General features: G+C 47.7%; 1 protein-coding gene across 1 annotated transcript in view; it reads right to left on the reverse strand.

The window, feature by feature from the left end:
- nrxn3a (neurexin 3a) overlaps nucleotides 1-12,846 on the reverse strand; it is a gene marked incomplete at its 3' end in the record, with an annotated part of 673,655 nt that overhangs the window by 407,239 nt on the left and 253,570 nt on the right. The gene's annotated exons all lie outside the window — the stretch shown is intronic.

Raw genomic sequence — 12,846 nt, forward strand, 5'->3', positions numbered from 1 at the left:
AATCTTAAGGTTATGAACATAACGCTACTTCTATAAGTAATATCAGCCAGGTGTTTCGCTATGGTGTAACATCTTATGGGGGTACCATGAGATGGCACCCCACAGCAAGACACCGAGTGAATTTCATGAAATAGAACTTATGGTTATGAACATAACCCTGGTTCTATGACCAATATGAGTGAGGTGTATTGCTATTGTCTTCCCTCCCACTATGGCATTCCCCAAAGCTAAATTTCTGGCCCAATCACCTTCTCCCTTTACATGCTCCCCCTGGGTGACATAATTTGCAAACACAACATTCAGTTTAATTTCTATGCCGATGACACAACTTCACCTGCTGATCAAACACGACGACACACAACTTCACCTGCTGATCAAACATGATGACACAACTTCACCTGCTGATCAAACATGATGACACAACTTCACCTGCTGATCAAACATGACGACACAACTTCACCTGCTGATCAAACATGACGACACAACTTCACCTGCTGATCAAACATGACGACACAACTTCACCTGCTGATCAAACATGACGACACAACTTCACCTGCTGATCAAACATGACGACACAACTTCACCTGCTGATCAAACATGATGACACAACTTCACCTGCTGATCAAACATGACGACACACAACTTCACCTGCTGATCAAACACGATGACAGCCTACAAACCCTTCATAATTGCTAAGCCGATATCAAATCGTGGATGTCCAAAAACTTTCCTCAGCTGAATGACACCAAATCTGGGGTCATACACTTTACTTTTACCTCCACATGAAATAGGTTATCCAATACTATTTTCATCAGTTACGGAATATATATCAAATTAATTAATTTATGTCACCCACCGATCTGGAAAAGGTCGTTCATGCTTTCATGTCTCATCACGTCTCGATTATTGTAACTCCCTATACACTTGTCTCTCCCAAAAGCCTCTCCAAAGCGTCAAACTCATTCAAAATGCTGCAGCTCGACTCTTTACCGGTTCCGAAAAGTGTGACCGTATTGCTCCAATTTTAGCTTCTTTACATTTCCTGAGCTTCTCACCCCGTGCGACCAAACACACTCCCTGAGACGCATAGACGGATTATGACTTCACGGGCCCCTGGGCCTGCCCCCCTCACGGTCCCCCCCTCACAGCGCAAAAAAAAAAAAAAAAGAATTTGGCCCCGATTTTTTTTATCCAGAATGCAACTCGGGCAAGTTATCAGATATCTGCACTGATTGCAAAGGATGGACACGCTTTTTCATGTGGTGACTTTGTGAAACAGTGTCTGAATGTGGCTGCGGATATATACTGTGTTCACTCCTGAGATTGCATCCCTGCAAATTGTCATGGCAAATTGTTTACAAAAGATGGACAATAAAGCTGCTTTTCAAAGTACCTTGAGGATTTTTCAAGTTGTGAATTAAGTCAAATTTCTCTCTTGATTACAAAGGTGGAAAATACAACTGTTTTTAACTGGGTGTTTACTGATTAAATGTTTAAGCTCCCCACAAATGCAGATGTTTTTTTTTAAATATATATAACCAATTGCAAATTATTACAATTACCAAACAGATAAAAAGTAGATTATTATATTGAAATGTTATTTTAGATTTAGAATGTTAATTTTCTATAAAACACAATACATTTTAATGTAATTCCACAACGTTTATTTTTGGCCCTCGGCCCTCCACCCAGATTGAGTTTTGGCCCTTCATGGGAAAGAATTTGGGCACCCCTGAGCTAGAGTCTCTTAGCAGGCCGCCTGCGAAGTGAGCTCAGGGGCCCATAAGCTAGAGTCTCAGCTGCGAAGTGAGCTCAGGGGGCCCATAAGCTAGAGTCTCAGCTGCGAAGTGAGCTCAGGGGCCCCATCAGTTAGAGTCTCTTCGCAGGCCGCCTGTGGTGGCCTGCGAAGAGACTCTAGCTCATGGGCCCCCTGAGCTCTCGGGCCCCTGGGCCTGGGCCCGGTAGGCCCGTTCAGTAATACAGCCCTGCTGAGACGCGCAGAAGCTCTTCTATCTGTTCCTAAGACACGGCTAAAAACGAAAGGTGACTGTGCTTTTTCAGAGCCCTAGACTATGGAACCTGCCTGAGCATATCAAGTGTGCTAAATCAGTGCCACATTTTAAATCACTCCTCAAAACACACCTGTTTAAAGCGGTTTCTTAATTCTTCATGTTTCATCTCTGTCTTGTTTCTTTCTGTTCTATGTCCTAGGCCACTGACTGACTGCTGCATCACTATCAGTCTATACAATCAACTTCAGCTTAGGTTTTGACCCATGTTATGTCTGTATTTCTTTCTCTGTCATGTCTTGCAAAAAAAAGTATATGTAATCTTTTATGAATTTGTTCAAATTTCCCAGGTGTCTTAATAAAACATTTAGTTAAAAAAAACTTGATTCTGGTGCTTTTATTTATTTATTTATTTCTTCTATGTTTATCGCTATTTTATACTTCTCTTGTCTTGTTTTTCTTATTCATTTTTTCTTTTATATTTATATTTGTAATTTGCCTTTGAAATCTTGCTTTTTTAACTGAAACTTTGTACTTAACTCCCTCTACTGTTTTTATGTATGTACAGCACTTTGTAAACTCTGTTTTGAAAAGTGTTATATAAATAAAGTTGTTATTATTGGGTAACATCTCATTGTACCCCCACATGAGATGTTACCCCATAGCGAGACACTGAAGGAATATTATGAAATAGAACCTGTCCTTACACTTCCTCCCTCCCTCCCTCAGGGGGTTACATTGACTCAAAAACATACAGTAACTGATAAACCTATACGTGCAATATGAACCTTCATTGGCTTGTTGGTGCCAAATCTGTGGTGAAGTCTGACACCTAATGGTGAAAAGTGGGGTAGTGAACTGGCCATCTGAAAAGTCAGCACTGCAGTCTGGTGTCAGCACCAGTGGCTCCTGCATTACATTACTGGCTTTCCTTTGGAAGCTAAGCAGGTCTGGCCTCGGATACTCTGGTCCGAATGGTCTGATGAATAATCTGATCTGATGAATAATCGCCCCAGGGCAGAGACGGGGACTGTGAGCACTGTCCTTCAGATGAGACGTTAAACCCAGGTCCTTCCTTCAATCATGGCCACATAATCATCCCTTGTTACTTAATTGGCACATTCAGTCCTCAACTCTCCACCGTGATAGGCTGATGTGTGGTGAGCGTTCTGGTGTAAACTGGCTGCCGTGCATCACCCAGGTGGGTGCTACACATCACCCAGGTGGGTGCTACACATCACCCAGGTGGGTGCTACACATCACCCAGGTGGGTGCTACACATCACCCAGGTGGGTGCTACACATCACCCAGGTGGGTGCTACACATCACCCAGGTGGGTGCTACACATCGGTGGTGGTTGAGTTGAGTTCCCTCCCCCTCCCTCCCCTGATATGTGAAGCGCTTTGAGTGTCTTGAAAGGCGCTATATAAATCCAATCAATTATTATTATTAATATCTGCTATTGACTGGTCTTTGGAGTCAGGTGATGTCACCACCTGGCACCAAAGACCAGTCAATGGAAAATGGCCAGTTCAGTACCCTACTTTTCCATTAGGTGTCAGACTTTACAAAAATGTGGGTTGATCATAGACTGTATAAAAATATGGAGGTAGCCACCCATGGGCCATTGGTTTGTGGAGGTTTTGAAGGCTTGAGTTTGTCATTTTGACCGTCACCATCTTGGTTATTTGGAGTCAGAAGCAGCTAGTGCAAGATCAGGGTACTCCCACAGAGCCCCCTGCTATTGGTCTGTGATTGGCGAGCTGCCCGATCACTGAACAGGCGACCTGTCAATCGTGCTTTAAACCGTAGTCCAAACCATCATTTACAAAATAGCATGCCATACTGAAGAAGACTCATAAGGAAAGTGTTTAGTGAGGTCAAGTGAGAAGTACTGTAGGGTCATTCTCCCATTGACTTCCATACAATCTGACTTCTTTTTGCATCGGTTGGAGTCGCCCCCTGCTGGCCATTAGAACAAATTCAGGTTTAAAACACTTCTGCATTGCCTTCATTTTTCCTTGGGTTTAATTACGTTTAACAACAATCATGCCAAAAATGTCTTATTTCACACTTTTTCCCCCCAGATTTTTTTAATTCCATTTTATCCCCCGTTAGTGCTAATTTTAATTTATTTATCCTGGTTGCTGCTCCACCCTCTGCCGATCTGGGGAGAGCCGAAACTGGCTCCATGCTTCCTCCGACACATGGGCAGTAGCCAGTCGCTTCTTTTCACCTGACAGGGGAAGCTTCACCGGTAGGACATATCACGCTATTCCAACCAGTTCCCCTCCCTCCGAACAGGCACCCCTAACGACCAGAGGAGGCACCACATCAGCAACCAGGATATTGCATGTTTTGGTGAGGGGTTCCTATATGAGGGAAACCCCCAGGGGGCATGGGGAGAACATGCAAACTCCACACAGAAAGGCCCTTTTGACGACCCCACCCGGGCAGTGGGCACTCGAGAACATGCGGACGGGCATGCACTCCTTCAGTGCTCACAGCGTCCCAGGCGGGAATCGAACCCAGGACCTTCTAGCTGTGAGGCGACAGCGCTACCACTGCTCCACCGTGCACCGGCACACTTGACACTGGCTGACTGACCTCCACACTGTGCTTTCTCAGAGCTGACACAAACTGATCTAGGCAGGGTGCATAGAGTGGAAAACAGGCAGATCTGCACAGCTTGCACACATCGACACCACTGAATAGAGAACTGCAGGGATGACCCGCGAAGCCCCTCCTGCACTGCTGGTTCCCCGGAAGCCCCTCCTGGTTCGTTGGGATTTTTGTGAAGTTTATGAAACAGCAAAGTTTGTGTTCAGCAAGATCATCTTCGTTTTCTGAAAACTGCATTAAGAAAACACATTGAGGCTTCATTAAGAAAACACATTGAGGCTTCATTAAGAAAACACATTGAGGCTTCATTAAGAAAACACATTGAGGCTTCAAAAGCCATAAAAGTGGTCCTCGTTTGTGAAGATGATCTTGCTGAACACAAACTTCTCTGTTTCATTTTGTTCATCATCACAAATCTGATTTCATTTTGTTAATCATCACAGACCTGATTTCATTTTGTTAATCATCACAGACCTGATTTCATTTTGTTAATCATCACAGACCTGATTTCATGCATTATACAGAAATCCCTATACAATAATCCCATTGCCTTTTACATGTGCTCCTTCCTGCAATCCTCTATAGTGATAGTGAAGCCCTGAGGGGAAGTGCTACATTGATTTGAAGATTCTGTTGTCCATAGGTTCTGTTACATGGTGTTAGCAAGCTGTAAAAGAGCTCACGCTGTGGATTGAAGTGACAAAACCTGCATCTTCAATAGACTTGAATAGACCTCTTCAGATGGTTTGTGCTACATACTGTACAGGATGAAGACATTTGTCCTTGCGTCCCCGTTCAATGTCAAAGCAGAGTGCTGCAGGACTGTTACGCAGCCCTGTAAGTGCTGTCATCTCAAAGCAGAGTGCTGCAGGACTGTTACGCAGCCTTGTAAGTGCTGTCATCTCAAAGCAGAGTGCTGCAGGACTGTTACGCAGCCCTGTAAGTGCTGTCATCTTAAAGCAGAGTGCTGCAGGACTGTTACGCAGCCCTGTAAGTGCTGTCATCTTAAAGCAGAGTGCTGCAGGACTGTTACGCAGCCTTGTAAGTGCTGTCATCTCAAAGCAGAGTGCTGCAGGACTGTTACACAGCCCTGTAAGTGCTGTCATCTCAAAGCAGAGTGCTGCAGGACTGTTACGCAGCCTTGTAAGTGCTGTCATCTCAAAGCAGAGTGCTGCAGGACTGTTACGCAGCCTTGTAAGTGCTGTCATCTCAAAGCAGAGTGCTGCAGGACTGTTACGCAGCCTTGTAAGTGCTGTCATCTCAAAGCAGAGTGCTGCAGGACTGTTACGCAGCCTTGTAAGTGTTGTCATCTCAAAGCAGAGTGCTGCAGGACTGTTACACAGCCTTGTAAGTGTTGTCATCTCAAAGCAGAGTGCTGCAGGACTGTTACGCAGCCTTGTAAGTGATGTCATGTCAAAGCAGAGCGCTGCAGGACTGTTACGCAGCCTTGTAAGTGCTGTCATCTCAAAGCAGAGTGCTGCATGACTGTTACGCAGCCTTGTAAGTGCTGTCATCTCAAAGCAGAGTGCTGCAGGACTGTTACGCAGCCTTGTAAGTGCTGTCATCTCAAAGCAGAGTGCTGCAGGACTGTTACGCAGCCTTGTAAGTGCTGTCATCTCAAAGCAGAGTGCTGCAGGACTGTTACGCAGCCTTGTAAGTGCTGTCATCTCAAAGCAGAGTGCTGCAGGACTGTTACACAGCCTTGTAAGTGCTGTCATCTCAAAGCAGAGTGCTGCAGGACTGTTACGCAGCCCTGTAAGTGCTGTCATCTCAAAGCAGAGTGCTGCAGGACTGTTACGCAGCCTTGTAAGTGCTGTCATCTTAAAGCAGAGTGCTGCAGGACTGTTACGCAGCCTTGTAAGTGCTGTCATCTCAAAGCAGAGTGCTGCAGGACTGTTACGCAGCCTTGTAAGTGTTGTCATCTCAAAGCAGAGTGCTGCAGGACTGTTACGCAGCCTTGTAAGTGCTGTCATCTCAAAGCAGAGTGCTGCAGGACTGTTACGCAGCCCTGTAAGTGCTGTCATCTCAAAGCAGAGTGCTGCAGGACTGTTACGCAGCCTTGTAAGTGCTGTCATCTTAAAGCAGAGTGCTGCAGGACTGTTACGCAGCCTTGTAAGTGCTGTCATCTTAAAGCAGAGTGCTGCAGGACTGTTACGCAGCCTTGTAAGTGCTGTCATCTCAAAGCAGAGTGCTGCAGGACTGTTACACAGCCTTGTAAGTGCTGTCATCTCAAAGCAGAGTGCTGCAGGACTGTTACACAGCCCTGTAAGTGCTGTCATCTTAAAGCAGAGTGCTGCAGGACTGTTACGCAGCCCTGTAAGTGCTGTCATGTCAAAGCAGAGTGCTGCAGGACTGTTACACAGCCTTGTAAGTGCTGTCATCTCAAAGCAGAGCGCTGCAGGACTGTTACGCAGCCTTGTAAGTGCTGTCCTCTCAAAGCAGAGTGCTGCAGGACTGTTACGCAGCCTTGTAAGTGCTGTCATCTCAAAGCAGAGTGCTGCAGGACTGTTACGCAGCCTTGTAAGTGCTGTCATCTCAAAGCAGAGTGCTGCAGGACTGTTACGCAGCCCTGTAAGTGCTGTCATGTCAAAGCAGAGTGCTGCAGGACTGTTACACAGCCTTGTAAGTGCTGTCATCTCAAAGCAGAGCGCTGCAGGACTGTTACGCAGCCTTGTAAGTGCTGTCATCTCAAAGCAGAGTGCTGCAGGACTGTTACGCAGCCTTGTAAGTGTTGTCATCTCAAAGCAGAGTGCTGCAGGACTGTTACGCAGCCTTGTAAGTGCTGTCATCTCAAAGCAGAGTGCTGCAGGACTGTTACGCAGCCTTGTAAGTGCTGTCATCTCAAAGCAGAGTGCTGCAGGACTGTTACACAGCCTTGTAAGTGCTGTCATCTCAAAGCAGAGTGCTGCAGGACTGTTACGCAGCCTTGTAAGTGCTGTCATCTCAAAGCAGAGTGCTGCAGGACTGTTACGCAGCCTTGTAAGTGCTGTCATCTCAAAGCAGAGTGCTGCAGGACTGTTACGCAGCCCTGTAAGTGCTGTCATCTCAAAGCAGAGTGCTGCAGGACTGTTATGCAGGACTGTTACACAGCCTTGTAAGTGCTGTCATCTCAAAGCAGAGTGCTGCAGGACTGTTACACAGCCTTGTAAGTGTTGTCATCTCAAAGCAGAGTGCTGCAGGACTGTTACCCAGCCTTGTAAGTGCTGTCATCTCAAAGCAGAGTGCTGCAGGACTGTTACGCAGCCTTGTAAGTGCTGTCATCTCAAAGCAGAGTGCTGCAGGACTGTTACGCAGCCTTGTAAGTGCTGTCATCTCAAAGCAGAGTGCTGCAGGACTGTTACGCAGCCTTGTAAGTGCTGTCATCTCAAAGCAGAGCGCTGCAGGACTGTTACGCAGCCTTGTAAGTGCTGTCATCTCAAAGCAGAGCGCTGCAGGACTGTTACGCAGCCTTGTAAGTGCTGTCATCTCAAAGCAGAGTGCTGCAGGACTGTTACACAGCCTTGTAAGTGCTGTCATCTCAAAGCAGAGTGCTGCAGGACTGTTACGCATCCTTGTAAGTGCTGTCATCTCAAAGCAGAGTGCTGCAGGACTGTTACGCAGCCTTGTAAGTGCTGTCATCTCAAAGCAGAGTGCTGCAGGACTGTTACGCAGCCCTGTAAGTGCTGTCATGTCAAAGCAGAGTGCTGCAGGACTGTTACACAGCCTTGTAAGTGCTGTCATCTCAAAGCAGAGTGCTGCAGGACTGTTACGCAGCCTTGTAAGTGCTGTCATCTCAAAGCAGAGCGCTGCAGGACTGTTACGCAGCCTTGTGCTGTCATCTCAAAGCAGAGTGCTGCAGGACTGTTACGCAGCCTTGTAAGTGCTGTCATCTCAAAGCAGAGTGCTGCAGGACTGTTACGCAGCCCTGTAAGTGCTGTCATGTCAAAGCACAGTGCTGCAGGACTGTTACACAGCCTTGTAAGTGTTGTCATCTCAAAGCAGAGTGCTGCAGGACTGTTACACAGCCTTGTAAGTGCTGTCATCTCAAAGCAGAGTGCTGCAGGACTGTTACGCAGCCTTGTAAGTGCTGTCATGTCAAAGCACAGTGCTGCAGGACTGTTACACAGCCTTGTAAGTGTTGTCATCTCAAAGCAGAGTGCTGCAGGACTGTTACACAGCCTTGTAAGTGCTGTCATCTCAAAGCAGAGTGCTGCAGGACTGTTACGCAGCCTTGTAAGTGCTGTCATCTCAAAGCAGAGTGCTGCAGGACTGTTACGCAGCCTTGTAAGTGCTGTCATCTCAAAGCAGAGCGCTGCAGGACTGTTACGCAGCCTTGTGCTGTCATCTCAAAGCAGAGTGCTGCAGGACTGTTACGCAGCCTTGTAAGTGCTGTCATCTCAAAGCAGAGTGCTGCAGGACTGTTACGCAGCCCTGTAAGTGCTGTCATGTCAAAGCACAGTGCTGCAGGACTGTTACACAGCCTTGTAAGTGTTGTCATCTCAAAGCAGAGTGCTGCAGGACTGTTACACAGCCTTGTAAGTGCTGTCATCTCAAAGCAGAGTGCTGCAGGACTGTTACGCAGTCCTGTAAGTGTTGTCATCTTAAAGCAGAGTGCTGCAGGACTGTTACGCAGCCTTGTAAGTGCTGTCATCTCAAAGCAGAGTGCTGCAGGACTGTTACGCAGCCTTGTAAGTGCTGTCATCTCAAAGCAGAGTGCTGCAGGACTGTTACACAGCCTTGTGCTGTCATCTCAAAGCAGAGTGCTGCAGGACTGTTACACAGCCCTGTAAGTGCTGTCATCTCAAGGCAGAGTGCTGCAGGACTGTTACGCAGCCTTGTAAGTGTTGTCATCTCAAAGCAGAGTGCTGCAGGACTGTTACACAGCCTTGTAAGTGCTGTCATCTCAAAGCAGAGTGCTGCAGGACTGTTACGCAGTCCTGTAAGTGTTGTCATCTTAAAGCAGAGTGCTGCAGGACTGTTACGCAGCCTTGTAAGTGCTGTCATCTCAAAGCAGAGTGCTGCAGGACTGTTACGCAGCCTTGTAAGTGCTGTCATCTCAAAGCAGAGTGCTGCAGGACTGTTACCCAGCCTTGTAAGTGCTGTCATCTCAAAGCAGAGTGCTGCAGGACTGTTACGCAGCCTTGTAAGTGCTGTCATCTCAAAGCAGAGTGCTGCAGGACTGTTACGCAGCCTTGTAAGTGCTGTCATCTCAAAGCAGAGTGCTGCAGGACTGTTACGCAGCCTTGTAAGTGCTGTCATCTCAAAGCAGAGTGCTGCAGGACTGTTACGCAGCCTTGTAAGTCCTATCATCTCAAAGCAGAGCGCTGCAGGACTGTTACGCAGCCTTGTAAGTGCTGTCATCTCAAAGCAGAGTGCTGCAGGACTGTTACACAGCCTTGTAAGTGCTGTCATCTCAAAGCAGAGTGCTGCAGGACTGTTACGCATCCTTGTAAGTGCTGTCATCTCAAAGCAGAGTGCTGCAGGACTGTTACGCAGCCTTGTAAGTGCTGTCATCTCAAAGCAGAGTGCTGCAGGACTGTTACGCAGCCCTGTAAGTGCTGTCATGTCAAAGCAGAGTGCTGCAGGACTGTTACACAGCCTTGTAAGTGCTGTCATCTCAAAGCAGAGTGCTGCAGGACTGTTACGCAGCCTTGTAAGTGCTGTCATCTCAAAGCAGAGCGCTGCAGGACTGTTACGCAGCCTTGTGCTGTCATCTCAAAGCAGAGCGCTGCAGGACTGTTACGCAGCCTTGTGCTGTCATCTCAAAGCAGAGTGCTGCAGGACTGTTACGCAGCCTTGTAAGTGCTGTCATCTCAAAGCAGAGTGCTGCAGGACTGTTACGCAGCCCTGTAAGTGCTGTCATGTCAAAGCAGAGTGCTGCAGGACTGTTACACAGCCTTGTAAGTGTTGTCATCTCAAAGCAGAGTGCTGCAGGACTGTTACACAGCCTTGTAAGTGCTGTCATCTCAAAGCAGAGTGCTGCAGGACTGTTACGCAGCCCTGTAAGTGCTGTCATGTCAAAGCAGAGTGCTGCAGGACTGTTACACAGCCTTGTAAGTGTTGTCATCTCAAAGCAGAGTGCTGCAGGACTGTTACACAGCCTTGTAAGTGCTGTCATGTCAAAGCAGAGTGCTGCAGGACTGTTACACAGCCCTGTAAGTGCTGTCATCTCAAAGCAGAGTGCTGCAGGACTGTTACGCAGCCTTGTAAGTGCTGTCATCTCAAAGCAGAGTGCTGCAGGACTGTTACGCAGCCTTGTAAGTGTTGTCATCTCAAAGCAGAGTGCTGCAGGACTGTTACACAGCCTTGTAAGTGCTGTCATCTCAAAGCAGAGTGCTGCAGGACTGTTACGCAGTCCTGTAAGTGTTGTCATCTTAAAGCAGAGTGCTGCAGGACTGTTACGCAGCCTTGTAAGTGCTGTCATCTCAAAGCAGAGTGCTGCAGGACTGTTACGCAGCCTTGTAAGTGCTGTCATCTCAAAGCAGAGTGCTGCAGGACTGTTACACAGCCTTGTGCTGTCATCTCAAAGCAGAGTGCTGCAGGACTGTTACACAGCCCTGTAAGTGCTGTCATCTCAAAGCAGAGTGCTGCAGGACTGTTACGCAGCCTTGTAAGTGCTGTCATCTCAAAGCAGAGTGCTGCAGGACTGTTACGCAGCCTTGTAAGTGCTGTCATCTCAAAGCAGAGTGCTGCAGGACTGTTACGCAGCCTTGTAAGTGCTGTCATCTCAAAGCAGAGTGCTGCAGGACTGTTACGCAGCCTTGTAAGTGCTGTCATCTCAAAGCAGAGTGCTGCAGGACTGTTACGCAGCCTTGTAAGTCCTATCATCTCAAAGCAGAGCGCTGCAGGACTGTTACGCAGCCTTGTAAGTGCTGTCATCTCAAAGCAGAGTGCTGCAGGACTGTTACACAGCCTTGTAAGTGCTGTCATCTCAAAGCAGAGTGCTGCAGGACTGTTACGCATCCTTGTAAGTGCTGTCATCTCAAAGCAGAGTGCTGCAGGACTGTTACGCAGCCTTGTAAGTGCTGTCATCTCAAAGCAGAGTGCTGCAGGACTGTTACGCAGCCCTGTAAGTGCTGTCATGTCAAAGCAGAGTGCTGCAGGACTGTTACACAGCCTTGTAAGTGCTGTCATCTCAAAGCAGAGTGCTGCAGGACTGTTACGCAGCCTTGTAAGTGCTGTCATCTCAAAGCAGAGCGCTGCAGGACTGTTACGCAGCCTTGTGCTGTCATCTCAAAGCAGAGCGCTGCAGGACTGTTACGCAGCCTTGTGCTGTCATCTCAAAGCAGAGTGCTGCAGGACTGTTACGCAGCCTTGTAAGTGCTGTCATCTCAAAGCAGAGTGCTGCAGGACTGTTACGCAGCCCTGTAAGTGCTGTCATGTCAAAGCAGAGTGCTGCAGGACTGTTACACAGCCTTGTAAGTGTTGTCATCTCAAAGCAGAGTGCTGCAGGACTGTTACACAGCCTTGTAAGTGCTGTCATCTCAAAGCAGAGTGCTGCAGGACTGTTACGCAGCCCTGTAAGTGCTGTCATGTCAAAGCAGAGTGCTGCAGGACTGTTACACAGCCTTGTAAGTGTTGTCATCTCAAAGCAGAGTGCTGCAGGACTGTTACACAGCCTTGTAAGTGCTGTCATGTCAAAGCAGAGTGCTGCAGGACTGTTACACAGCCCTGTAAGTGCTGTCATCTCAAAGCAGAGTGCTGCAGGACTGTTACGCAGCCTTGTAAGTGCTGTCATCTCAAAGCAGAGTGCTGCAGGACTGTTACGCAGCCTTGTAAGTGTTGTCATCTCAAAGCAGAGTGCTGCAGGACTGTTACACAGCCTTGTAAGTGCTGTCATCTCAAAGCAGAGTGCTGCAGGACTGTTACGCAGTCCTGTAAGTGTTGTCATCTTAAAGCAGAGTGCTGCAGGACTGTTACGCAGCCTTGTAAGTGCTGTCATCTCAAAGCAGAGTGCTGCAGGACTGTTACGCAGCCTTGTAAGTGCTGTCATCTCAAAGCAGAGTGCTGCAGGACTGTTACACAGCCTTGTGCTGTCATCTCAAAGCAGAGTGCTGCAGGACTGTTACACAGCCCTGTAAGTGCTGTCATCTCAAAGCAGAGTGCTGCAGGACTGTTACGCAGCCTTGTAAGTGCTGTCATCTCAAAGCAGAGTGCTGCAGGACTGTTACGCAGCCTTGTAAGTGCTGTCATCTCAAAGCAGAGTGCTGCAGGACTGTTACGCAGCCTTGTAAGT

Source organism: Poromitra crassiceps (genome assembly GCF_964638095.1).
Source record: "Poromitra crassiceps genome assembly, chromosome: 3".
NCBI lineage: Eukaryota > Metazoa > Chordata > Actinopteri > Beryciformes > Melamphaidae > Poromitra > Poromitra crassiceps.